Source organism: Bos indicus x Bos taurus, chromosome 8, assembly GCF_003369695.1.
Source record: "Bos indicus x Bos taurus breed Angus x Brahman F1 hybrid chromosome 8, Bos_hybrid_MaternalHap_v2.0, whole genome shotgun sequence".
Lineage (NCBI taxonomy): Eukaryota > Metazoa > Chordata > Mammalia > Artiodactyla > Bovidae > Bos > Bos indicus x Bos taurus.
The window spans coordinates 9,067,770-9,094,999 of record NC_040083.1 but is presented as its reverse complement, the minus strand read 5'-3'; positions in this window follow the sequence as shown (position 1 = coordinate 9,094,999).

Sequence of the window (27,230 nt, the reverse complement as noted above, 5' to 3'; positions counted from 1 at the left end):
CCCGGCTCTTCTCTGCTCAAGTAGTGATGATGATGGAGGGGAGAGACATTTGCAGGCAGAGAACCAGGAACCAGAAAATCTGGATTCCTCCAGCCTCGGCACACACAGACACTCTGGGCCAGTCATTTCCTCTCACTGGCTTTGAACATCTGCTCTGTCACATGGGTTCCTGAGGCCTGTAACCTATTGCCCGAGCCTTCTCCCTGGGCTAATCCAAGCTGGGTGTTGTCTGCCAGGCCAAGTGCAATCTCTAGTTGAATCACCATCTCTCCACAGCTCTGGAAAAGTTAGGAAAGGACAGCCGCGGGCAGGGGTGAGGAGGGACGAGTACATAGAAAACCAAAGCTGCTAGATGCCGTTGCATCCTCTGCCTCGGGCATTTTGTCAACAGCTGGGCCATTGGTCACCTACCAACAAATCCCCGTGAATCAGGAGAGAGGCTAGAGGGACTCAGAAGCTCACTGCATGCATTTGGGCAGGTCGCTCCATCTCACTGGGTCCCAGAGTCCGCATCTGTAAAATGAGAGGGTTTGATCCTTTCAACTCTGCTGCTCTGATAATGCACTTACATGGGAGGATGCTGCCTGGGTTCCAAGGGCCAGGGGCCAGCAGCCAGGAACTCCAAGGTGGGGCTCTCAGTTCTAGCTTCTCCGCTGCTGGAAGCCTGCTCAAAGGGAAAGGCAAAGGTCATGGCTTGAACTGAGGTTTTCTTTGCCTCTTGTGTGGTTTTCTTCTCCTCTCTTACAAGCCATGGAGGAGAGAAAGAGCTGATGGGGAGAGGAATTCTTCAGGAAGCAGGCGTGGTGCATTGAAGGGGACCCCCTCTCCCTTTCTCGTTTAGTATTACTGTTTTTTCTCAATAAATATTTATTGAGCACCTATGATGAACTCAGTACTTGTTCACATCAGTGTACAAAACACACAAATCCATGTCTTTGTAAAGCATATGCTCTAGTGCAGGGAGACAGACAGTAAAAAATAAAGGTAGAAAATCATATCTTAACAATATTTTCTTGGCTATAAAGACTAGAAGAGATACGGAATCAAGGTTGTGACTGTGGGGTTTTGATAGAGGGCAGTGGTAATAATTAAAATAGTTGACTTCTGAAGGAAGATTGATACAGGCTGGCCAAGGGGAGGACAATATTTAGAATATAACTACATTTAATATTCACAAAATGCTTTTTAATAATGATATTCATTAGTGCTACTTGTTAATAATTAATAAATGAGCCATCCTCCGTTCATCCGATTTTTTCTTTCATAAAGTCTTCCACAGCTCTGGGGTGTCCCCGGCTGTCCAACTTTTATTCTCTTTGTCTCCCTCCTCTTATGGATGTTCTTGTTTCTTGTCTGGTCACCTGGGCTTTTTCCATCTCGAATCTTCCTCCGGCCTCGCCCCTCCTCCACCCGCCTCCCCCCATCCCGCTCTGCTCTAGCTCTCTGGCCAGCCTGTCAGTTTCAGTCCGATGAGGGCAAACCGAGTGGAACAAGCTGGTGGATGGGGGAGAAGAGGAAGGGCAAGCCTTCGAGCACCAAGATCGCATAGCGAGATCCTCCGCCGCGGCTTGGGCGGAAGTTCCTTCGGCTCGCGTTTTGGAAGTGGCTGGGGCGCTGGGGACTGACCGTACTGCAGTTGAGCGGGGAGGGTGGGGCGGAACGATGATGATCTCCTCTCCTTTCCGAGGAAGAGGGCCACCTGGAGCATAGGCGCTCCACGGCGAACCCCTGCTTCTTCAGATTGAGAATAAGGGTAATGATGCTAGGCTAGTCATCATACTAGCTCAGGCTTCTTGTGAGAGATCAGTTTTAAAAGTAGAAGACAGGGCTTTGGTAGGTGCTGTGCTAAATCTCAAGAGATTCTTCCCGAGGCCGAGCAGGCGGCTCTGTGCTGGGTTCCCAGGGGAAGGGCGATGACGACACCACCTTATGACGTCCAGGAGTTTGTGTTTCCCCATGGGGGAGGAGCGGGGAGGCGTGCCACTCCCTGTGGCAGAATGCAGGCTGTTTTAAAGCCAAGGAGAGGGTCTGTCCTGGCTGGAGGACTAGTGACCACCCCTCTAGGTATTGCACTGGAGTATATGTAACTGTGACCACTGTATGTTCACATTCCAATGATGACTTGGATTGAAAAGGTACAATTGAAGGACACGTTTAAATATGGGATGGGTCTCAGTTTCACATAAGGAATTTGGTGACCTGACGTGCTGGGTATCGCTCAGGATGCTGAGTCTGGTGTGATGAAGGCAAAAGGGCTGAGAATGTTGTTACCATGCTGGAAAGAAGCCCTTTCCCTACCAGAAGGTTCACGCCTCACTGATGATCTTTATAGATGCTGGTCCTTCAGACTCCTTGGTGAACTGCGTGTATTTTTACATTCTGTTCCAGCAAAACACTTAGAGGCAAGCATGTTTGTCATTTGTTTTTGTTTCTGAATCACCTACTTGTGCTCTGTACCCATTTTCCATTGTTTTATTTTTTGTATATTTTTTCTTTGTTGGGGCTTTTAATATATTATGACTAATACTCTTTTTCTGACTTGCTGCCAATAATTTTTCAAGTTTGTTTGTCGTATTTTTTTTTCTTATACCTTTAGGGGGTATAGTTGTGTACAATAAAGTGCACATAGTTAAAATGTTCAATTTTGTTTGAAATAGTATTTCAAAACTGGTATAAACCGGTGGTATAAACTGGTTATACCAGTGGTATAAACCAGTGAAGCCATCATCATAATCAGATTAACATGCATTTTATTCACCCTTCAAAGAGTTTTCAGACTTCCCTAGCGGCTCAGATAGTGAAGAAAATGAAAACCAAAGTGAAGGTGGTTCAGTCATGTCTGACTCTTTGAGACCTCATGACTGTATAGTCCATGGAATTCTCCAGGCCAGAATACTAGAGTGGGTAGCCGTTCCCTTCTCCAGGGGATCTTCCCAACCCGGGGATCGAATCCATGTCTCCCTCATTGCAGGCGGATTCTTTACCAGCTGAGCCACAAGGGAAGCCAGTAAAAAATCTGCCTGCAATGCGAGAAGACTGGGTTTGATCCCTGGAAAAGGAAGATCCCCTGGAGAAGGGAATGGCAACCTACTTTGGTATTCTTGCCTGGAGAATTCCATGGACAGAGGAGCCTGGTGGGTTACAGTCCATGGGGTTAAAAAGAGTAGGACACGACTGAGCGACTACACTTTCATTGTCAAAGAGTTCTCGAGGCCCTTGGTAACCCCTTATTTCTCTGTCTTCATCCCCAGGCAGCCTCTTGATCCCCTTTCTGCCACTATAAATTAATTTACAATTGCTAGAATTTTATATAAATGAAATTATACAGTATATGCTCTTTTTCATCTGGCTTCTTTCACTCAGTGTAATGATTTGAAGATTCACCCCTGTTGCTGCTTGGGTCAAGAGTGTGTTCTTTGTTGCTGAGTAGAGTCCATTGTATGGATATACCACAGTTTGTGTATCCATTCACCTGTTGATGGACATTTGGATTGTTTCCAGTTTGTGGCTATTAAAAGTTGAGCTTCTGTGAAGATTTATGTATAAGTCTTTGCATTTCAAGTAGGTTTTGACAGCTGGAGGTGAAAATATATTTCAGACAAAAGGTCACAGAGAAGCAAAGGCAAGAGGTGGACAGGGAACAGGGTTGTAGCTGTCTGGGGTAGATGGCATGAAGGATATTCACTTGGAGAGCAAGGTGAGAAGAGAACAGTTTGGGGGTGGATCTCGGGGGCTTTGGAGCATATGCCTTGGGCTTTATTTCATTCTATACACAATGGAGAGCCATGTAATTTTTTTTTATTGAAATATGGTTGTTTTACAGTGTTGTGTTAATTTCTGCTGTACAAAAAGTGGTTTAGTTATACATATACTATACATTTTTTTTAACCATTATGGTTTAATTTTTTTTTTAAAGGCAGGAAAGACACAATTGGAATTCCAGCTCTTCAGATTAACAGCTCCTCAATCCATATTTTGCTGAATGTGTGTGTGTGTGCTAATTGCTTCAGTCGTGTCTGACTTTGTGCAACCCTATGGACTGTAGCCTGCCAAGGTCCTCTGTCCATGGGGTTCTCTCCTCAAGAATTCTGGAGTGGGTTGCCATTTCCTTCTTCAGAGGATCTTCCAGAACCAGGGATCAAACCCGTGTCTCTTAAGTCTCATGCGTTGGCAGGTAGGTTCTTTACCACTAGCACCACCCAGGAAGCCCACATTTTGCTGAATAGTTAAGCTAAATGGTCAGTTTGCTTTTCATGTTAGCATGGGGAGAGATTTTCTTATGCTGAAGTTCAGAACCAGCAGTAGCAGAGTCTCAAGGTCATGGAGGAAAGGAAAGTCCTCCTATCTTATGCTCCCCACTTGTATAAGAAAATAATTCTATTGAACTCTTCCTTGTCCAGGTATCCCGTAAGTAGTGGGATGTATACACTCTGAAAGGGTTTGTAAAATGTAAAAATGGATTTCTGGTAAATAAATTCAAATTTCTCATTACTTTCTATTAAAAAAATTGGAGCTGTATGACTATAGAAAAATCCCACCTTAGAAAGATCATCCTTATAAAGTGAATTCGTCAGGGTCCCAACAGGAAAGAGGCAACACACTAGAATTGGGTAAGTCAAAGGGACATAAAAAAAAAAGAAAAAGCTCTTTACAAAGGTGTGGGGCTGTAGGGTGGCCACAGGAGACAGTGACATAATCAGAAAGGACAACTGGAGAGAGCGTTACCGGAGCCTGAAGGGAAAGCTGTGTAGAGTCAGCCTCCCTTTGTGGAGGGACACACTTAGCCTGAGATGACCAGAAAAATAAATGCTGTGTTCACATCCTTGTCTTTGCCAATGGTTACCCCAGCTAGAAGCCCGAGATCATGGGAAGCCTTCGATATGGTCCACGCAAGTAGAAAGTAGGAGGAAGGGTGAGAATACTTTTGGGAGGCGTGTGAAATTAACTTGTTACATTTGCCCCCACCCCTTGTCCCCCATCCTGATCCACTCTCCATCCTTCACTCTGCTTTGGGCCTCAGGACCACCCTTGCCCTCTGGCTTCAGGATGCACCACCTGGAGGAGTGGCGGGGCATCTATTTCCCTGGCTTCCTCCTTGCTGCCTTGCTACAGATGGCTGTGTCCCTGTACCAAAGGCCACAGCTCCTATTAGGGAGCATCTCTTTATATAGTTACTGTCCTGGAGGCAGCAGTATTATACTTCTTCTCCTTTTGGGTCCAGGAATGGTAATGGGTTCCCAGTGTTGCTAGCCCTGGGGTACCACGCCATCTCTGGTTAGTTTCTTCTTATCCCGACCACTCCATTATAAATAGTCTCTTATTATTGTCTCTCCTCTTTTACTTGGCTTGAGTTGCCATCTGTATCCTGCCAGGACTCTGGTTGATACAGAAGTCAAATACATGTAAAATTCCACTTGGCTGACCTACTCTATCAGGTTGATTCTGTGAACCTGGATGAACAAACAGGCACCTAGACCAGCTGGCCCATTCCATCATCTCTCCTGGCCGCTGGAGTCCTCAAATCTTCCTGCAGATTGTTCTAGAGCCCCAGGAACCCTTTGCCATTTCAGCCTCCTGCATCTGACTGCTCCATCTTACCTGATCACTGTTGGGAGCCCCAGGTAGATGCTTCCCACATGGTATCTGATTTTGTACATAACCCTATGACTCTATGGTCTCTCCTTGGGTAACAGTACACTTTGCATCTCCTCTATCAGATTGCATGTACCTTGTCTTAAACCCTTTGAGCTGCTACAACAGAATACCATCGACTGGGTGGCTAATATAAAAAAAGGAAATTATTTCTCACTGTTCTAGAGCCTAAGAAGCTCAAAACCAAGTTTTATCAGAAGACTCAGTGTCTGATGAGAGCCCACTTTCTGGTTCACAGATGGCCATCTTCTTGCTATGTATGTCTTTACAAGGCAGAAAGGGAGAGGGAGTTCTCTGGAGTCTCTTATAAGGACACTAATCCTACTCATGAGGGTTCCACCTTCATGACCTAATCACCTCTCCAAAACTCCACCCCCTAAGACCATCAGGCTGAGGGGTAGGTTTCAACATATGAATTTTGGAGGGACACAAACATTCAGTCCAGAACATACCTCTAGGGCAACTCTGTATTTTTCATGGTGCTTAACATAGGTACTTTCGATTGGTGATTATTGAAAAATGTCGAGTAGTTGCTCTTGTTGTTTAGTCATTAAGTCATGTCTGATTCTTTGCAACCCCATGTACTGTAGGCTGCCGGGCTCCTCTGTCCATGGGATTTCCCAGGCAAGAATACAGGAGTGGGTTGCCATTCCCCTCTCCAGGGGATCTTTCTGAACCAGGGATTGAACCCAAGTCTCTTGCATTGGCAGGCGGATTCTTTACCATTGAGCCACCAGGGAAGCCAAAAATAGTTGCTAACACTTACCAAATATTTACTACCTGTTAGGCAGCACTGTCCTGACTATTGATGCGGGCAAAAGCTCTGTGAAGGAAGAGGTACTACTACTCCAGTTTTATAGTTGAGAGAATGGAGGTACAGAGAATATTAAGTAAATTGACTAAGATCATAGAGATTAAAAACAAAAAATCAGAGTCACGATTTGAACCCAGGAATCTGGTTCTAAAGCCCAGGTGTTCTAACTACTGCACTAAACTGACTCCAGAGAGGTCTTTAATGGGGTCGTATATCCAGACAACACAGTCAGGACACAGGGATGGACAAAGATGGTCACACAAGATCTCACGTTCTCGACATGGAGGGAGGGCTCAACTTTCTGATGTCACTAAGGCATTTCATTCATTTGGCTCCAGGGCTGCTTTAATGGCTCACATCTGCATTTGAAGAAGTTGCTACAGATTCCTTAGAGTACATTTGCTTGTTCTTTTCCTTGCAGTCTGCAGATCTTTCCAGGCTCTTTTACATAGTATCCATTATGCTTTTGCAAAACTTCAGAGCTTCGATTATACAGTGGAACAGAGTGAGTGAAACTAACTGAATTACGTACCTGTGATCTTCTAAGTTTTTGTCAACTTCTAGTCCATTCCCGGAAGTTGGCCAACTCAAGAGGCAGTGGGCCAAAACTGTGGGCTGGAGCCTAGACCTTGTATTTGGCCTTCTCTGTGGCCAAGGGCTGTGCACAAGGAATTCAGCTTCTGTGAGTTTCATCAGCTGGTGGTATTGGGTTGGCCAAAAAGTCTGTTCAGGCTTTTCTATACAATGTCATGGAAAAATCCAAATGAACTTTTTGGCCAACCCAATATAATGGAAAGACCTTTCCCAGCTTGACACTTTCTGATTTCCTGTCATTTCTGCCCTACCTGTCAGACTTTGTTCTCCAAACATTTATTTGTGGACTATGTCTTAAGCCCAGCTAAGTGTAAGAGAGAGATGATTTTTTTTTTTTTACCTTGAAGAACTCCTGGTCTGGTGGACCTAGAGAATTAATATGCCAGAGAGGGGATCATCAGGCGCCAGAACAAGCTGTGTGCTGTTCTTAGTCGCTCAGTCATATCCGACTCTTTGTGACCCCATGGACTGTAGCCTGCCAGGCTCCTCTGTCCATGGGGATTCTCCAGGAAAGAATACCGAAGTGGGTTGCCATGCCCTCCTCCAGGGGATCTTCCCAACCCACGGATCAAACCCAGGTCTCCCACATTGGAGGCAGATTCTTTACCATCTGAGCCATCAGGGAAGTCCTGGTGAATAAGCTGAGAGTAAGCTGAGGAGCCAATTATGAATTCAGATTCCTGGGCTCCACCTCCAATGTACTGAATTAGAGTCTCTGGTTCTTATGCAGAATCAGGTGGAGAACTCTTGCTGGGCTGCATTTGGATGATGTTGGTGATGGACCACAGATGGGATGCCCAGCAAGAGGTTCCATGGAGGATGGTATTCATCCCTGGACCACCTTCATGTTCTTGGCCATAACTGTGTGAGTCTGCTGTATTATTTACTTCATCATTTTCTTTAAATTTATTCACTTGGAGACCTGAAATGTATTTATTGAAAAATGAAAACCTTATGCCAGAAATGGAGAAGTAAATATTGCCACAATAGAAGGCAACTGTAGAGGGAACATGACGGAGGAAAGAAAAAAGGTTATGCAATGCCAGCTAGATACAGCTAAGGGCTCTAGCCCACAATTTCTCAGCTAAAGTGGGAAATTTGCAAGTGTCAGAGAGATGGGAGTCTGGGCTCAGAAAGAGGAAGCCTGATCACTGAAACAGAGGTCAGCTTGATGTTCAATTTGATGTCATTGATGCTAAACATTTCAAGGTTGAACAAGAAAAGAGACTTTCAAATTGATTTTCTTGACCTTTCTTCAGAAAACATCTTACATAAAGATCAGTGTGTAAGACAGATTAAAAGCAACAACAACAACAAAATAAAAAACAAAGCAGCTGCTCTGAAAAAAGTCAGGGGAGGGGTCCATTTCCTGCTGTGTCAGACCCCAAAGCATTCAGTCTGCACTTTGAGAAGTAGTGGCCTTGGGGAACCACGGGGTTCTGGAGGCTGGTGGAGTAAGTGAAGGTTGAGGACCCGGGCACAGCGACAGGACCCCGCAATCTTTGTGGCAGCAGGGACTGAAGGAGGAGCATGGGGGTAGGTCATGGAGAATTGAAAGGTTGGCTATACCTGCGGTGGGGGAGGGTTATGAGATTTCTGAGCTAGGAGTGAGTTTCTATTTTATTTTACTAGTTTCTTTGAGTCTAAGGAGGCAAAAGGACAGTGGTTTCTTCGTCTGGAGTGCATATCTGGGTTTATCCTTTGGTCAGGAGGGACAAGGAAGTCTCGGCATGGTGATGAAGAAAGGTACATTTGTATTTCAGAGTATTTGCAAAGGCAAATCTTCCTGGAATTTGGGGTTACCTGTGGCCTGGCTCCTGTCCCTGTCACTCTGATGAATCCAGGAATCATCTGATGCTGGAAAGAAACATCACGTGGTCATTCTCAACACGTCTTGAGAATATCTTATGACAACTAATGGGAAGCCTTTTTGACTCCTGAGAAAAGTCTAAGGTGAATCAGTGTGCTCATTTTGGGAGGAAAACCAGAGATGGCTAAGTTGTAATTCTTATCATGTGAAGGTTAGTCAAGACAGTAGCCAACTCTCATGGATATGCTGGCATCCCACCTAGATACCACCCCCCTTTTTAAGATTTTTTTTTTTGATGTGGGCCATTTTTAAAGCCTGTAGTGAATTTGTTACAGTATTGTTTCTGTTTTTTTTTTTTTGCCTCGAGGCATCTTGGATCCACCTCGAGGCATGCGGGATCTTAGCTTCCCGACCAGAGGTTGAACCCATTGAAAGGTGAAGTCTTAACCACTGGACCTCTAGAGAAGTCCCTAGAGCTCCTTTTGGGGGCTGAAATTCCCAACCCTGGTCACCAGCAACACTGGCCTTGAAGGGTTCAAGATTGTGTCTCTTGTTGCTGTTGGCTCTGGCAGCAGGTGTCCAAGGTTCCAATCCCCTCAAGGAGTGATCTGCTCCATGCCTCGCTAATGTAGGGACACAAAGGCTGGGCCCTTGTCTTCACACTGGGGCAACTCTGCAGGGCCGTCTTAGCTCCAGAGCTCTGTGTAGGATTGATTTGGGTTTTAGTTGCAATCTCATCCTGGGTCAGCTCCCATCTTCCTGTGTTCTTGGTGACATCATGATATGAAACCAGACAATGGAATTACATAATATTAAGTTTCCAGGAAAGTGGAATTCTCCAGAGGAATAAGGATGTCTCCATGAAATGAAACTGCTCAGAGCCACAGGAGCTCCTCCTAAGCCTCCTATATGGGGTGGCTCTTTCCTGGGGACAAATAAAGTCTGAGTCAATAAGATAATACCTGAATGTGTATGTCTACATATACATTAGATATATTTAATGTGTATATATACATATATGTGTATTATGTGTTTTATATATAAATATATACATATATATATATATAATGTGTAACCTCTTTCTCCCAGGTGGCGCTAGTGGTAAAGAACCCACCTGCCAGTGTAGGAGATGCAAGAGATGTGGGTTTGATCCCTGGGTCAGGAAGATCCCCTGGAGGAGGAAATGGCAACCCACTCCAGTATTCTTGTCTGGGAAATCCCATGGACAGAGGAGCCTGGTGGGCCATGGTCCACGGGGTTGGAAAGAGTCAGATGCTACTGAGCACGCAGCACACAGCGCGTGTGCGCTCACACACACCCGCAACCTTTCCCCTAAGCCTCCTGTATAGGGTGGGCTCTTCCTCAGGGACAAATAATAACATCTGAGTCAATACAGGTAACACTTGAATGTATGTACATATATTATATATAAAATGTATATATTTTATATAGCATGTACACATTATATAATGTATACATACTATATATACTATATATTTTATATAGCATGTGTATATTATGTAATGTATATGCACATTCTATATAATGTATATATTATATATATATACACAGTTCAGATATAAAAGTAGCATCTTCATGAGTAGGTGTTCATCTGTGTGTACATCTGTTCCAAACCCAGTTTATATTCCTGCCTGATTTGCTCAGCCTCACCTACTGTCCAGTTCTTGGCTGCCTAATCAACGAAGAACCCCAGCTGCTTCCTCTGTCACCTCGTCTCCTAACACTGCCATCTGTCCCAGCTCCCCAGAGTGAAGGCCAGACTTTGGCAAAGCCTCATTGCATCTGCCGTGGTTGTAGCCACCACAGATCTGGTGCCCAAGGGTGACCAGATGCACCTATAGAGGCTTTGGTTTCAGGGGAAGCCCCAGGTCCCTGCAAGCGACTTGGTTTCCCCAGAGGAGCTGGCTAACATAACTTGCAGGTTTAGGGAGGTTATAATGTCCCATTGGATGAAGTTTGACCACAGGGAGAGACAGGAAGGAACCAACAAATAAATGACTCCCTTTTTCTCCCCCTCCTAGACCGTTCCAGGTGCCCTGACTCCATATGGTCTTTCTGGAGACTTCCGGTGTGAATGAGCGGCTGGCTGTGTTGTCTGATGAAGTCGAAGCCAGCTTGGTAATTACCACCTTGCATTCGTCTCCATCCTTTCCCTCATCTTTTCCCTCCCCTACCTAACCCTGGTGGTCCTGAGATTGCACTGCTGGTAACATGTTGGCACCTAAGATCTGCTTCAGAGGGCTTTCTCTTGGAGACCCACCAAGGTAACGCAGTATCCGAGAGCTTTTCTATGCATTGAAATGAATATTTTGTATTTCAGTGCTGTGTTTAGCATCCAAATATATGAAATGAAAGAAATGAAATACCAACATGTACCTAACAACTGAGCTGGACATATGTGTCACAACTGAATGTGAGTGTTAACATTCAAACAACAGTGGGAAACGGCTAGATTGGTGTCCATAGCTGTGGGGTCCATCCTTGTTAAAGTTGGTGCATTAGTTCTCATCTATCGCTGTGTTATAAGTCACCCCAAAACATTGTTGTTCAGTTGCTAAGCTTTGTCTGACACTTTGTGACCCCGTGGACTGCAGCACACCAGGCTCATCTGTTCTCAACTGTCTGCCAGAGTTTGCTCAAATTTACGTCTACTGAGTCAGTGAGGCTATCTGACCGTCTCATCCTCTGCCACCCCTTCTCCTCTTGCCCTCAACCTTTCCCAGCATTAGGGTCTTTTCTAATGAGCCAGCTCTTCGTATCAGGTGGTCAAAGGATTGGAGCTTAAGTTTCAGCAACAGTCCTTCTAATGAATATTCAGGGTTGATTTCCTTTAGGACTGACTGGCTTGATCTCTTTGCAGTCCAAGGAACTCTCAAGAGTCTTCTCCAGCACCACAGTTTGAAAGCATCAGTTCTTCAGTGCTCAGCCTTCTTTATGGTCCAACTTTCACATCCATACATGACTACAGGAAAAACCATAGCTTTGACTAGATGAACCTTGGTCAGCAAAGTGATGTCTCTGCTTTCTAATACATGTACAGCAGCTGAGAACAGCGAATGTTTATTATCTGACAGTTCTAAGTGGGTCAGGAATCTGGGAGCAGCTTAAACAGCAGTTATGGCTCAAGCTCCCTGACGATGCAGTCAGGTTGTCAGCTGGGGCTCCAGGTTCAACTGGCGGAGACTCTGCCTTCACGCTCACTCACGCGGCTATTGGCTGGCCTCAGGTCCTCTCCACGTGTGCCTTTTTGTGGGGCTGCCTCGAGCGTGGCAGCTGCCTTCTTTGAAGAGAGCAGAAACAGCCTCCAAAGGAAGCCATAGTCTTTTTATAGCTAAATCTTGGAAGTGGTGTACCATTATTTCTGCCATATTCTATTCATTTGAAGTGAGTCAATATATACAGCCCACATTCAAAGGGAGGGGATTACACAAACGTGTGAATACCGAGGGTGGGGATGCTTGGGGGTTATTTTAGAGGCTACCTACCAACCACATGGGTATACTATTCCAGTGGTAACTTACATCAACTGTCTCTGCTGAGTCTCAGAGAAATTCCCTTCTGTCTTATTCCAGGAGCCTCTTGGGTTTATTCTGGAAATTTTTCTGATTGGGCTGAATAATTTCTGCTGTTTTCGTCTCCAGTTGTGTGGGAGCTGAAAAATCTGTGTTGGTGTTGGTATTTTGGTCAAGCCTGGGAGAAGTGTGGCGTTCATGTAGGAGTGAAGATGGACAGACCCCTGGAATGCCACAGGGACAAGTCACCCTCAAGCGTCCTGACAGTGGAACCACGGGCCTGAGCCACGAGGACTGGACTGTCCAGGCTGCATGACCAATCTCACCTCTATTTGGGAAGCAGAGAATGTCGTGCAGCATCTCTCACCCACACCGGCTGCCTCAGTATTGCCGCAGGTACCATGAGGGATGATGGACAGTTGAATGAAGACAGTCTCTGTCCTCACGGCATTTATTTATATGAGCTTAGAGCTCAGAGTGGGAGTTTAAGGCTACACGCATAAATTTGGGACGCATCAAGCAATAGAAACACTTTTCGGCAGTGGTCCTTAACTTTTTTGGCACAGGGACCAATTTCGTGGAAGACAATTTTCCCACAGATATGGCAAGGGGGTGGTTTGGAGATGATTCAAGTGCATTGCATTTATAGTACACTTTATTTCTTTTATTATTACATCAGGTCCACTTCAAATCATCAGCCATTAGATCCTGGAGGCTGGGGATCCTTGCTTTAGGGGAGTGAGTATAGATAGAGTCCAAAGAGGCTAAAAGCCTCCTGGGCACTCCAATTTTAGTGATTAGGAAGAGGTGGAGCTGCCAGCACAGAAGACAGAGAAGTCCCATCTTATTTGTCCCTAAGCAACGTTTTACCCAGCAGACCAGTGGTTGACCTGGTTAATCCCTGCTTATGAGACTGCCTGTGGGTCCTCACAGCGGCTCCAGGCTCCCAGACCTCCAGATGAGGATAAGCACAGAATAAGGGAGTTCTCGGGCTTCTCTGGGAGTTCAGATGGTAAAGAATTTGCCTGCAGTGTGGGAGACCTGGTTTTGATCCCTGGGCTAGGAAGATCCCTGGAGGAGGGCATGGCAACCCACTCCAGTATTCTTGCCTGGAGAATACTGAGGAGCCTGGTGGGCTACAGTCCATGGGGTGGCAAAGAGTCGGACATGACTGAGTGACTAAGCATGGCACAAGGGAGTTCTCAGCCTCAGGTATTGTTTCTTTTTTTTACATAGGCTTTTTTTTTTTTTGGAGCAGTCTTAGGTTCACAGCAAACTGAGCAGAAGCTCAGACTTCAGAACTCACAAACCGAAGTTTCCCACAGACTCCCTGCCTCCACCCCCAGGCATGCCTCCCCTATTATCAACACCCCATTCCAGAGGGGCGCACTTGTTATAACTGATGAAGGTACACGGACACATCATTATGCCTCAAAGTCCGGTGAGTTATGTTAAGGTTCACTAGGGATTTTTCTTGGCGTTGTATATTCTGTGACTTTGGAAAAATGTCTAAGGACAGGTAGCCACCACACAGTACTTTTGGTGCCCTAAAAATCTTTGTTCAGCAGTGTTTTTTAAAACCTCTTTTTAAGAGCAAAGTGGAAGGGGTTGGGGAAGTAAAGGAGCACCATGCTGCTTGTGGCTTCTAGAATAATCCCAGATATGGTCCTCTGTCTCACTCACAATTGGACCAATGTCTACTGGAGCTGAGTTTCCCGACCCTGGACACTGGAACCAGCAGCTGCAGCTTCAATCCTGCTCACACTTGCCCTCATTTTTCTGTTCCATCTATAGTACATGGGAATATTTGTTGACTTCTGAGTCAAGCTATCCATTTGAATTTTCCCCCTAAGATCATGTTATCTATTAACACTATATAGATGGAGCAGAAAGGTCCACCAGATTTTGAACTTATTGCATCATTTTGAATCCAAGTCTTTTTTGGAGTCAGATGTGCTCCTTTTGGGTATGAATGATCCCCAAATCTCAGATCCCAAGAGTTGAGTCTGATAACAGGCGCAAGAAGGCTAAATTTTATTTAGGTTATTATACCTGAGGCAGGTGAGAGAACATTGATTCTTGATTGTGAAATAAGAAAAATAATATCTTATTTTGCATCAAGTGTCAGTGAAATGATAATGTGGCAGTGTTTCATAAACTGTCAAATGCCCTGTGAATTATAACTGTTACTAAAGAAGGGCCATCAAACAGGGAGGGGGCCCTTTCCATAGATTTGGCTCATGGAAACCTAGTATACCCACTCTACTTTCTTCCAGCAAAGTGCAGTCAGCAAAACTGTGGGTTTAAGAAAAGAATGCACATTCGTTTCTCATTCATCCTTCCTGTAGGCTCTAGTGCTGTAACCAGATATGGACCTGAGGCCATGCCAGAATGAAGGGGAAACATGTGGCCAATTTAATCAATTCAATAAAAGCATCCTTTCAAGCTGGTCCAGAAATTTGGAGCCCAGAGCTCTAGGTAAATGACTGGCAAAATCTTCTGATTCAACTGATAAGATGTTTTGGGGTTGTGTAGATACTACTTAAGAGATCAAAGGTCAAGCAGTAAATGGAGAATCTAATTGGGATTAAAACCTGGAGTCCTTAGGCGGTGCCACTGCAGGGTAGACGCTGGGGAGAAATGGATGAGTCCTGGAAGGGACACATCTAGTTCATTCTTCTGGGCATTAGTCAGGGAACTCCTTTCTGTGGGTCCCTGTCCGCTGGCTCTTCCCAGATTCATTTTAAATGTCACGAGTGATGAATCACTTCCTGGGGATGCCCTTTCCTTAATGCACCATCCTCCGGGAACTGTTCTTTCCTGCTCTTCTCCATGGAAGTCTCCATTTGGGTCAAGGTCACACTGGGGATCTCAGCCTATTGAGACCAGTCTCTTCTCTTTCCCAGAATCATTTTATGACTAAGACCAAAGACAGGCTCAGAGGCCCTGCACAGCAGGAAGGAAGCTCAGGAAACAGAAGCCAGGATGGTTAGGGGAAAACTAAGCAAGGTGGAGAGGGGAATGAAGAGACTTTTCCATAGCATATTATGTCTATAATGACTATTATTATCATCATGGTCATTTGCATCTCTCATGGCAATTTGTTTCTTGCCACTTTGTAATGGTGAGAGAATGGATGCAAACTTCCTAGCATTGGACTTGACACGAATTGGTGCTCAAGGAAAGTTTTCTTCTCTGTATGTGTCTTCCTTCAGGCTTCTCTGTATCACTCACAGTGCCTTGCAGGAAGCTGATGCTGCATTCAATCTCTTGACTGAATAGAGATACTTCATTCTATTTGACTTAACCAGCAAGCAAGCTGTTCAAAAATGTTTCTCAGTTAAGAGCACTGTTTGTCGAGGAAGGGAAACCATGGCCACTCACATCACCGCATGCAAGGGTAGCGGGGCTGGATGTCTGCAAAGATAAGGACAGCCCTCTTCCCTCACAGGTGAGGGGGAAGCCACGTGAGTTTAGTCTTCCTGAATTTCTCAGGGGGTGTTGATAGTTGCTCCCTGCATTACATATTCATCCACTTACTTCTACCCCTAATTGGCTGCCCTAAAAAATTTCACTTAGGACTCAGGACTTTCACTTAGGACTTTCCTGGTGGCTCAGATAGTAAAATGCCTACAATGTGGGAGACCCAGGTTCAATCCCTGGGTCAGGAAGATCTCCTGGAGAAGGAAATGGCAACCCACTCCAGTATTCTTGCCTGGAGAATCTCATGGATGGAGGAGCCTAGTAGGCTACAGTCCATGGGGTTGCAAAGAGTCAGACAGGACTGAGCAACTTCACTTTCACTTTCAAAAAATTTCACTCAGAGACCTCATAATACCTCGTGGCTAAGCAAGGTCCTGACCCCCCTTTTTTCAGAAAGCTGCCTTTCTAGACCTGCTTCCTGCTGTTACCGGAAACACTGAAATGACCCACTCTGGCCAGGTACTATAGTAACCATCTGCATTAGTTATTTTACAACAGGAGGTCCTCGTAAGGAACATGAAACCAACAAGCCACCACCAACCAGAAGAATTCGGGAAAGGTCAAAAGGAGATACCACATGTCCTGCCCTCCCAGAATCCTCCTCGCTGGAATCCATCTTGGTTGAGCAATGCCTGTGTCACCAGGAAGGACCCTGAGTCAGAATGATTGGCCAGAGACAACCTGAAAACTAATCCCATCACCATAAAAACCTGAAACTGCAAGCCACATGGCAGAGCAGTCCTGCTGGATCCATTTATCCTCCTGCTCTCCCCGTGGACAGTCCTTCCCAACAAAGTCTCTGCCTTTGTCAGTACATGTGTCTCCTTGGACAGTTAATTTCTGAGTGTTAGATAAGAGCCCACTCTTGGGCCCTGTAAGAGGTCCCCCTTCCTGCAACATTGCCACTCCAGGACCTGAGATATAAAAAACCTGAAGCTCATGCAGCTGAGAAAAGTAATCCACAGAGAAGCACAGCTGCAATCAGAACCCAGGGCTTTGGACTCTCCACCCAGTGCTCTTCCGATTTTACTTAAGCTAGTGCCCCTCTTCTTTTAAAAATATGCAACCCATGAAAGGTTCCATTTCTTTGTGTTCTTAGATGATCATTTCTTAAAAAGGGAATGAATCAAATTAATTTCTAATGAACTCAGCATAAATGACATCCCCCAGAGACATGGCCACTTTTCAAGGTCCCCTCTATGGGGTATCTCAGGTGCTACACTAGGTTGGACCGTGGCAGGAGGGGGTGTCTTTTAAGTAGGAGGATTCTTCCTGAGGGGTGAGAAGAAGCTGCAGGACACTTGGGAAGTTGGCTAAGCATCGGTGGTGGGTGGATGGGCTCCAGATTTGAAAGCCCGGCTCGTTTGTCAGTGGGCTACCAGACAAGTGAAAGTGAAAGTTGCTCAGTCGTTTCCGACTCTTTGCAACCCCATGAACTATACAGTCCATGGAATTCTCCAGGCCAGAATACTGGAGTGGGTAGCCTTTCCCTTCTCCAGGGAATCTTCCCAACCCAGGGATTGAACCCAGGGCTCCTGCATTGCAGGTGGATTCTTTACCAGCTAAGCCACAAGGGAAGCCCAAGAATACTGGAGTGGGTAGCCTAACCCTTCTCCAGTGGATCTTCCTGACCCAGGAATCAAACCAGGGTCTCCTGCATTGTGGGTGGATTCTTTACTAACTAACCTAGGCAAGGGTGTATAAAAGTTTTTCCTCATCATAATTTAGGCTGAATAGCCCTCTTGGCTCAGCTGCACTAGTTTGATCTGTTTATTGAAAGTGCAAGTCCCAAAACTGACCTGGTTGAACATTATTTTTGATCATTCCTCAAGTCCCATCTCTAGAAGTAGAAGTCCCCTGTATAGACCACATTAAAGTGGGACAGGAAGAGCTTGAAACCAGACAGCCCTTGGTTCCCAGTCTGGCTCTCCTGACCTACCAGCCAGATTAGCTTAGTAGGGATAATGACAGCAGTCTTGAGGGGTTATTGTTGTGTGATTACATGTAATGTATGTATATACTAGGTATTCCATTGGAGAAGGAAATGGCTACCCACTCCAATATTTTTGCCTGGGAAATGCCATAGACAGAGGAGACTGGCAGGCTTCAGTTCATGGGCTTGCAAAGTGTCAGTCATGACTGTGCGACTGAGCATGCATGCCCTAGGTATTCCATGCGTGATAGCTACTATTGTCATGAATATTGTTAATTATGTAATCTTGGGCAAGTTACTTAACCTCTTTGAGATTCTCCTCTGCAAATTAGGGATAATGTTAATTTTATTGTAGTCAAATTTATCAACCTTTTGAAAAAGAAATTGTTTTGTACTCTGAGGCCTGAAGATTCAAGCTCCCTATTACTTTTTTTAAATGGGGGTTTTGTCTTTAAAGAACATCTGTTTTTTTAAAAAAGTTTTATTTGTTGATATTTTTATTTTTGTCTGCATTGGTCTTCATTGCTGCCTGAGGGCTTTCTCTAGTTGCAGCAAGAGGGACCTACTTTTTTGGAGCACAGGCTCTAGGTGCATGGGCTCAGGAGTTGTGGTGCCTGGGCTTAATTGTCCTGAAGCACATGGACCTTCCCAGATCAGGGAGTGAACCCACGTCCCCTGGATTGGAAGGCGGATTCTTAATCACTTGACCACCAGTGTGTGCTTAGTCACTCAGCCATGTCCAACTCTTTACAACCCAAAGGACTGCAGCCCACCAGGCTCCTCTGTTCATGGAGATTCTCCAGGCAAGAATACTGGAATGGGTTGCCATGTCCTTCTCCAGGGGATCTTCCCAACCCAGGGGCCAAACCCAGGTCTCCTGCATTGCTGGTGGATTCTTTACTGTCTGAGCCACCAGGGAAGCCTAAGATTACTGGAGTGAGTAACTCAAGAATACTGGAGTGAGACCACCAGGGAAGATGTGTACCTTTCTTGTCTTAAAAGTTCTTTATAGACATCAGCGTCCCTTAGTAACCCAGAGTTTTGCTTGCATGCCTCCTATGATGACTGTGAAATATCTAGTGCCTGTCCTGGAATGGGCTGTGTCTGTTTGTCCTGTATTCTGTGGGAACCATGCCATATAGCTTCATACTATCTCTATGAAATAGGTGTTAGAATTATTCCATTTTATAGGTGAGGAAGTTGCCTTATATGATTATGTTTTTTGCTTACAGCAGACATGTTAACTTCTGTCTTGCCTCCTTTGACTATAAAAGGGTGAGAAAGCTAAATACTCATTCTCCCAGACTCCTCTGCAGCTAGAAGTGTCATCTGACAGTACTGATCAACCTAAATGAGAATCTCTAAATGCTTCAAGGAAAACCCTGTTTTCCTAATAAAGTGAACTGGAGTCACATCCCTTCTCCCTTCTGTCTTTCTGGAATGCAGATGTGATGCCTGGAGCAGGTGCAGTTATCCTGAGACTGTTAGATGACAAAAACCCAACAAGCTAAGGATGGCAGAATGGAAAGATGGACTCAGAATTGCTGGTGGCATCACTGAAGTCTAACCCAGTAGAAAAATAACTACCTACCTCCAGGTGTCTAACTCTAAAATGAAGAGCTCTGTGGACATCTTGGAGGGAGTTGCAAGAGCCCTCCTTAAGCCAAGAGGGGATCACAGAACTTCTTGGCTCTGTCTCAGGGCAGACAGAAAGGGGCAGCTGAGCATATGAGGACATTTGCTTTCTTTGCCTTATTGGGAATTTTGAATGTATTACTAAAACAAGCTCCACAGAGGGACCTGCTGTGAGCTGTCCACCAGGGTGGTGCTGATACTTCATGTTATGCAGCTGAGCTAGTGAGAAACCTGGGTGCTGTGCCTGCAACTGCCACAGCATGGCAGCAGCAAAAAGAGAGGACAAGGGGTGTGTGTGTGTGTGTGTGTGTGTGTGTGTGTGTGTACCATTCCAGTAATTTATGCCTGACAGCTGGGAGAACTCACTGGCCATGACATTTCCAAATATTCTTTGCTAAGAAGGGAGAACAGGAATCTGGTGGGGATGGAAGGCTAAGAATTCTTGTGGGACCCCAGATCAACTGTGAGAGAGCTTAACTTATTTTCCAGTCCACTTGGTTCAATGTGGGACACCACAGGGGATCTAGGAAGACTGATCACGTGATTTGGTTCTGCTCTTTCAGGTAAGTGAGGAATAAAATTCTGACGTATCCCAAGGAACTGTCCCACCAAGGGTCTTCTGGGGCAGTTCACCTGAGAGCACATCTGGATGTCAGAGATGCCTCCAGGCTTTGATTTTTCTTTTCAGGACTCCAAGAATTAGACCTTTTACTCAACTTTTTTGCTCTCCTGTCTTGTCACATATTTTTTCCCCTTACCTCTCATCCCTCAGTAAATGGACAATCCTAAACACCTTTTTTTTTTTTTTTTCTGATATTAACTACAGAGAAACTGACTTGGATAAAAACAAAACAAAAAACAAACATAGGTCAGTTGCTAAGTTACACGAAGTCTTAAAAGCTTTTGAGAAATAGCTGGTACTGATCTTGGTTGAAATCTAAATGGAACTTCTTTTGACGCCACTTAACCCCTTTCTGACCCTTTCACTGGCCCATCTCTTGAATTTCTTTTTCATCCCAGGAATTCTTTTTTGATTCACTGGACTGGTGCTTCTGTATCTCCCAACCTCCTGCTGATTCAGCCTTCGCCTATAGGAAGGGGGCATTCTACTTTATAGAAAGTGTGAGGTTCTGAGGTTGATCCTAGATGACTTTTGGGAAGAGGAGTGTACTTGGTTCTTATCTGCTCATCCTGGGCTCTGTCTTGGAGTCCTATACCATGCTTATAAATGGATATATCTTTCTATTTGGGAGTTCATGACTTATGCTTGATAACTTAAAGAGAGTTTTAAAGAACTATACATTTAATTCTGTTTCATTTTTCCTATTATCAAATTACCAAACTTTGCCCACCTTTTATTTTTTGCCTATCTTTCAATTTGTCATTCAAGTTCCTTCTGTGAAGACATTCCAAGAAGTCTAATACAGAAGAACATCTCCTTTCATCCCTTAGACTCAGGATATGCGAGATCACTTGATAAAATTGCTTCTGTATTACACTGCTCTCACCCAGAATGTCTCTCTAGCTAATTAGGAATTCACAGATACTCCTCAGTTAGTCGTGTTAAGAGAATTTTGAAACGTTCTAGATACCAGCACTATAAATCTTGAGATGAATAAAAGAAATATTTAATCATAATTTAGGTACAACCCCCAGACTTTTTGTGTTCACTCATCCTTTCTTCTGTTGCCTCCAATATACTGTCTACTAATCCATCTGCTCTTATCAGTCTTCCACCTACTTCGCTTGACCCTCGAGTCTTAGATTTTCTTCTAGTCACCAAGTTATGTGTTATTATATCTACAGATACACTTGCCTCGGGGATAGTACTCTCCTCTCCTTACAAGGGTGGGTTCCCTAGGCTTTCTTTATAGAATTCATTTCTGTGGCATACAGACAAGCTGTCCTCCACTGGACGTCTGTGGGGGTGATTTTCCAATCACGGTGTGTTTGGGAACTTCACCTTCATAGAACTCCAGATTGAACAAAAGCTTCATTAGTGAGTGATTATCTACTTTACAAAGGATTCCTTTAAATAGCAAATTCCCAGAGTGGATTTGAAATAGGTTAATTTAACCCCAGTCCAAAGGTATACCCCATTCAATAACACACTGATTGTTAAGGATAAGGTACACTTGTGTTTATATATAGACTAATTGCTTGTTTGTCCTTCTGACCCCCCTACTTCTTACCTAGTAGAGCACACTTCTTCTTTCAAATTCTTTAAGATTCACTTCTGCGGGAAGGCTATTTTCCGATGAAAAGGAGTGCCTTGGGGAAGACCCAGCTTAGTCCCGTTGTCACTACTTCCCATAATGAAAGAGAGGAAGTTATCTCTATCAAAGGCCACCTCGTCAAGACCCGCAGCCTCTCATATCTCTTTTCAGATTCTCTGTCTCTGTCTCTCTTTATATATCTCTCAGCATAGCCAAGCAGCAATTTTAAAGTTCACAACTGATTTTCATCTAGGTCTCTGATTCCCCACTACCGAGATAGTGTTCACCTTACACATGGTGTTTGAAATAAAGAGAGAAAGGCTACGGTCTCATTGCTACACCTATTGTCAAAACTAGATTAAAGGAACTTTTCTTCCCTTCTGCTGAAACTTTACCTGAAATTCCACAATGAGCAGCACTGCATATTCCAGTGTATACAACCTGTGGTTCTCATGCTATAGTAGTGTCTTTAGGATTCTGACTAATCTGGTGAGAAATGAAAAAAAAATTCAGATTGTCTATACAAGTGTTGCTTGAGTGTTTCATTACTGACTGGATGTTTCGGATAAGGGTCTATCTGTAGGTGTTTGTTAAAGAACTGTTTCAAAGGGTGGTATAACGAATCATTACCAAAGCCTCCTAACTGGTCTTTCTAAAATTTTACCTTTCTTTTTCACGAAAATTTCTCCTTTTAGCTATGCATCTCCAACTTTAATTTGTGTATGAATCATCTGCGGAGCTTGTTAAAATGCAGATTCTGATTTAGTACATTTGGGATGGGAATGGAATTTTTTTTTTTTTAACTTCTAACAAGCTCCCATGTGATCTTGATGTCGACCTGACCTGTGGACCACGCTTTGAGGGGTAAGGCTCTATAAACTGCTGGATGAACATTCTAACTGTGAACCTGATCCTGTCACTTTCCTACTTGAAATCCATCCATAAACTCCATCACTTCCAAAGTTAAACCCCAAATCCTTAGATGACATACAGGTCTTTATCTTCTGCTCCTTGCCTATCTTTCCAGCTTTATTTATCATTCTTGCTGTTTCCAGAAATGGTCATGCACCTCCTCACTTGGGCACAGCTCGTGGACCCCACTGATCTAGCAGACGTCCACCCACCCTTTTAGAGTCATCTCATGCTTACCTGTTCTAGGAGTCCTCATCTGTTACCTCAAGGCTTCTTTGCTCCTCAATGCTCCCCAGGCACTGACTGTGAACTTCAGTTACATTTTGTATGCCAGCAAAGTTTTGTCTCCAATTCTTCCTTCCTGTTAGCCTGTCAGTTCCTATAGGGGCATCATTTTCTATTCTCTTAATCTCAGACTCTCTCTACCCCAGCATAGTGTTGGGCACATTTAATAAATACTTGAGTGAAGGTAGACATGAGTTTGTAGTTCCGTCTTGTTTCTTTCATGGTACTTGCTCAGCCAAGGTCAGCCTGTCTCTGGTTCTTGTCTGCCAAGCTCTAGGTCTCGGAAATCTGTGTTCAACCCTCTCTCTGGGGAGATGAATCTGATGCCTTACAAGTCATGTCTAATTCCATGGTCTGAACATTAGCAGCAGTTTAAGTCATTGCTGTTGCTTGGAAAATGCTAATTAATCAACATGATTTGTCTGGTGCTCAAGGGAAAAAGTCAAACTTTTAAAAGCAGCATTTACCTCAGGTAAGTGACTTCTGTTAACTAAGGCGGGAGGTCTCAACCCAGGCTGCCCACTGGAACCACTTGGGAATCTTTTAAAAAACACTGTTGCCTTGGCCCAGCCCCTAGGAATTCTGATTTAATTGGCCTGGAGGTAAGGTGTGGCATCAATAATTTAAAGAACTACCCGTAAAAATCACTGTACCAAATTAGGCATCATAACTCTTCTCTTTTTAAAAAAATTTTTGTATTGGAGTATATTTGCTTTACAAAATTGTGTTAGCTTTTGCTATACAGCAAAGTGAATCAGTCACACATACATATATTCCTCTTTTGTGGATTTCCTTCCCATTTAGGTCACCACAGAGCACTGCTATAACTCTCCTCTAAAAGAGTTGCCACTTATCTGATGGATTATCCAACCATTGTTCTCCCTCCTTGTAGTTGTTCAGTCACTAAGTTGCTTCCAACTCTTTGTGACTCCATGGACTGTAGTTAGACTGCATGCTAGACTCCATGGGGTTCTCCAGGCAAGAATACTGGAGTGGGTTGCCATTTCCTTCTCCAGGGGATCTTTCTGGACCAGGGTTCAAACCTATGTCTCCTGCATTAGCAGGCGGATTCTTTACTACGGAGCCACCAGGGAAGCCCCTTGTTCCTCCTTAGAAACTCTTGATGTAAATTTCTTCTCGACATAGTTAGCAAAGGTGATTAAGTTCTTATTTCAGCTTATTCAGTAGCTCTCACTTACAGTTATGCTCTATGAAGTCTGTAATCTTACTAAGAGGACTTTTGAATGAAAACTCTTGCTCATCAACTCCAATTGACTTCGAATCAGAAAGAGGGGAAATTGGTTTTGGGATGTTTTATATCAACTATGGAAGTATTCTCTGCTTATCTCTAGAATGGACACAGGTAAAGGAGAAGTTCAGCTGAGGGCAGGGGTAAAGCTTTTAAGTTTTCCCTGGCTTAGTTTGGATGGAGTGATTTCTCTGAGGCATTGTGCAGTTGGAGCCCCAAGATATGACTTTGGAATCAGCTATAATTCTGAAAAACAGCTGCTCATGATATTCCTCCCTTGGCACAGAGAATGAATAAGAAACCTTATAGAATCAGAGGTGCTTTTATAGTGGGTGGGCTTCCTTGATGGCTCAGATGGTAAAGAATTCACCTGCAACGCAGGAGACCTGGATTTGATCCCTGCGTTGGGAAGATCCTTTTTTCTTCAGAGGGGATGGGGTTTTTGTTTCTGTTCTTTTTTTGTTTTGTTTTTTGGCCACACCGCACAGCGTGAGGGATCTTAGTTTCCTGACCAGGGATTGCACCCCGTGCCCCCTGCATCCCTGCATTGGAAGCGGGGAATCTTAACTATTGGATCCCCAGGGAAGTCCCAAGGGGATGGGTTTTGATGGGGCCTGGTCTGAGAAGGTCCTCTTTACCCCTGCTCTCCTATAGTTGGCATATATACAGGGTCCTGGGAGCCACCATCCCATAAAGGGGAATTTGAAGGCCATCCATAAACAGTAGCCAAGAGCACCCTTGTATGTTTCGTAAGGCTGTAATACTTTCAGATATCAAACACATTGGTGCAAAAGCTCAGTGTGAGGGGTAGGACAAAGGCTGGTAAACTCTTGGCCAACACTTGGCAGTTTAAAGTCACTCATTTTACCTAGTCTGGTTTAAAGTCACTCATTTTACCTAGCCTGGTTTAAAGTCACTCATTTTACCTAGTCTGGTTCAAAGGAGAGTTAGCTTTTGGGCTCATATATATTCCAAGAAGATTTCCCACCTCTGGCTTATAAAGGTGACTTCTGAACAAGGGTTTTGATGTGGTTTTGACTCAGGCTGGTAGCACCTTCATGACCCCAGAAAGAAAGTTGAGATTTTTTTCCTGAGCAGTTTATAGGAAAAATTGAAATGTAACCTCACTAGATGTAATTTGCTTGAAAGTAGGGGCCTATTTTGTTCTTTTCCCTGTTCTTTTTTTCACCCTTCCCCACTTTGCTTTGTATATTACGGATTCCCATAAATGATAGTAAATAATTACAGCTAAAATTTCTGAGCACTTATTAGTTTTTGGCCTCACTGTGTGGCACATGGGATCTTAGTACCCCAACCTCATCAGTCCTGTGCGTCCCCGCACTGGGCATTGGAAGGGTGATGTCTTAACCACTGGAAATCCAGGGAAGTCCTGCCTGGTATATCTTAAATGGCCCTAGGAATATCTCAACTAGTGTCATGGGGTGGGGAAGGTGATTTGTGGAAATTCAGATTTCTGGGCTTGATTCCCATGAGATTCAGGTTCAGCTGATTTGGTGTCAGACCCACTCGTCTTTAGCATCTCAGTCACAAGCTTTTTGAGTTGTTTGGCACGACAACCCAGCTCTCTTGGTGAGTAGGTATCCTCATCTTTGTCTCATGTGACGCTTGTCAGGACACCTTGAATGGTTCAAACCTCATGAGTCCAGACTTTCCGTAGCAACATTAAGCCCTCTACGCATCAAGGGGAGTTCTTGTATAACACAAATCCATTTCACCTCAGTCTCCTATGAGGCAACTAGCTTCACCTGTTTACTGACGCGGCCCACCCCACCTCACTCACATCAGTATTAATGTATAATTCACATACAATGAGTGAAAGCTCTTGGAATATATCAAGTTCCTCCACCACTGTAAACTGGGCTCTTGTTCATATGCTCCAAGTGTGGCATTTCCATCAGCCTTAAATATTTATCCTGCATCACTTCGTTAAGGTGTTGGTCCAGATTCTCAGGTAATGTGAGCTTCTTCTTTCCTGCAAGTTCTAGAATATGACTTAAGGAAGAATCTGAGACTTGGAGCAATGGAAGGAAACTCTGGAATCCTTTTCTGACCTCCCACCTGCCCTGTGCCTGATGGAGGGGAATATCTGTAATTGTTTGCTCCGTTAGGGGGCGCTCATCCTCTCCAGCGACAGCTGGATACAGCTGGTTGACCGCTGTAGTTATTCCTTAAAATATATATATTTATATAAATATATAAAATATATAATATATATGTTCAGGAGATGTGGCTTTGATCCCTGGATTGGGAAGATCCTCTGGAGAGGAAAAGTGCAACCACTCTAGTATTCTTGCCTGGGAAATCTTGCCTGGTGGGCTACGTCCATGAGGTCTCAAAGAATCGGACACGACTTAGCAACTAAACTACCACCACAACAGCAATGGGCTTAGCTGCTCCTCAGCATGTGTGATCCCTCAGTCAGGGATCAAACTCATGTCTCCTGCATTGGCAGGTGGATTCTTTACCACTGAGCCACCTGGGAAGCCCAATTCTTTCTTTCTTCCTTGTATTATTTTTCATTTGTATTTTTTAAATTGAAGTATAGTTGATTTATTAAAATGTTTCAGGTGTGAGCAAAGTGATTCAGTTATACATATAAACATGTCTATTCTTTTTTCCGATTATTTTCATTATAAGTTATTACTAGATATTGAATATAGTTCCCTGTGCTCTAACAGGAGGTAGGTCCTTGTTGTTTATTGCACATATAGTGTCATGTATCTATTAATCTCCAATTCCTCATTTATCCCTTCCATTGTTTTTCTTATAGATGGCTTTCACCTGCCAGAAATAGAAATGATTTAAAAAATAAACAAACATACTTAATAAGTGAAAATTATCACTAGACACCACCATTTTCTTCTTTACTTAAATCAAGATATAACTTCTAGTGTTAAGAAAACTTCCCTGTAAAATCAGCAGCTATAGGGGAAATATAGATCTGCATTCTGAGTTTTCTAACTGAGGAGTAAGGCAAGAGCAAACTCAGTTTTCTGAGCCCTGAATTTGATTTTAAGCCCTTTGACACCATCTGTGTCCTCTTCCTTCCCTCTCCTAAGACATGCCTTGAGTCCTTGAAAACCCAGTGTGTAT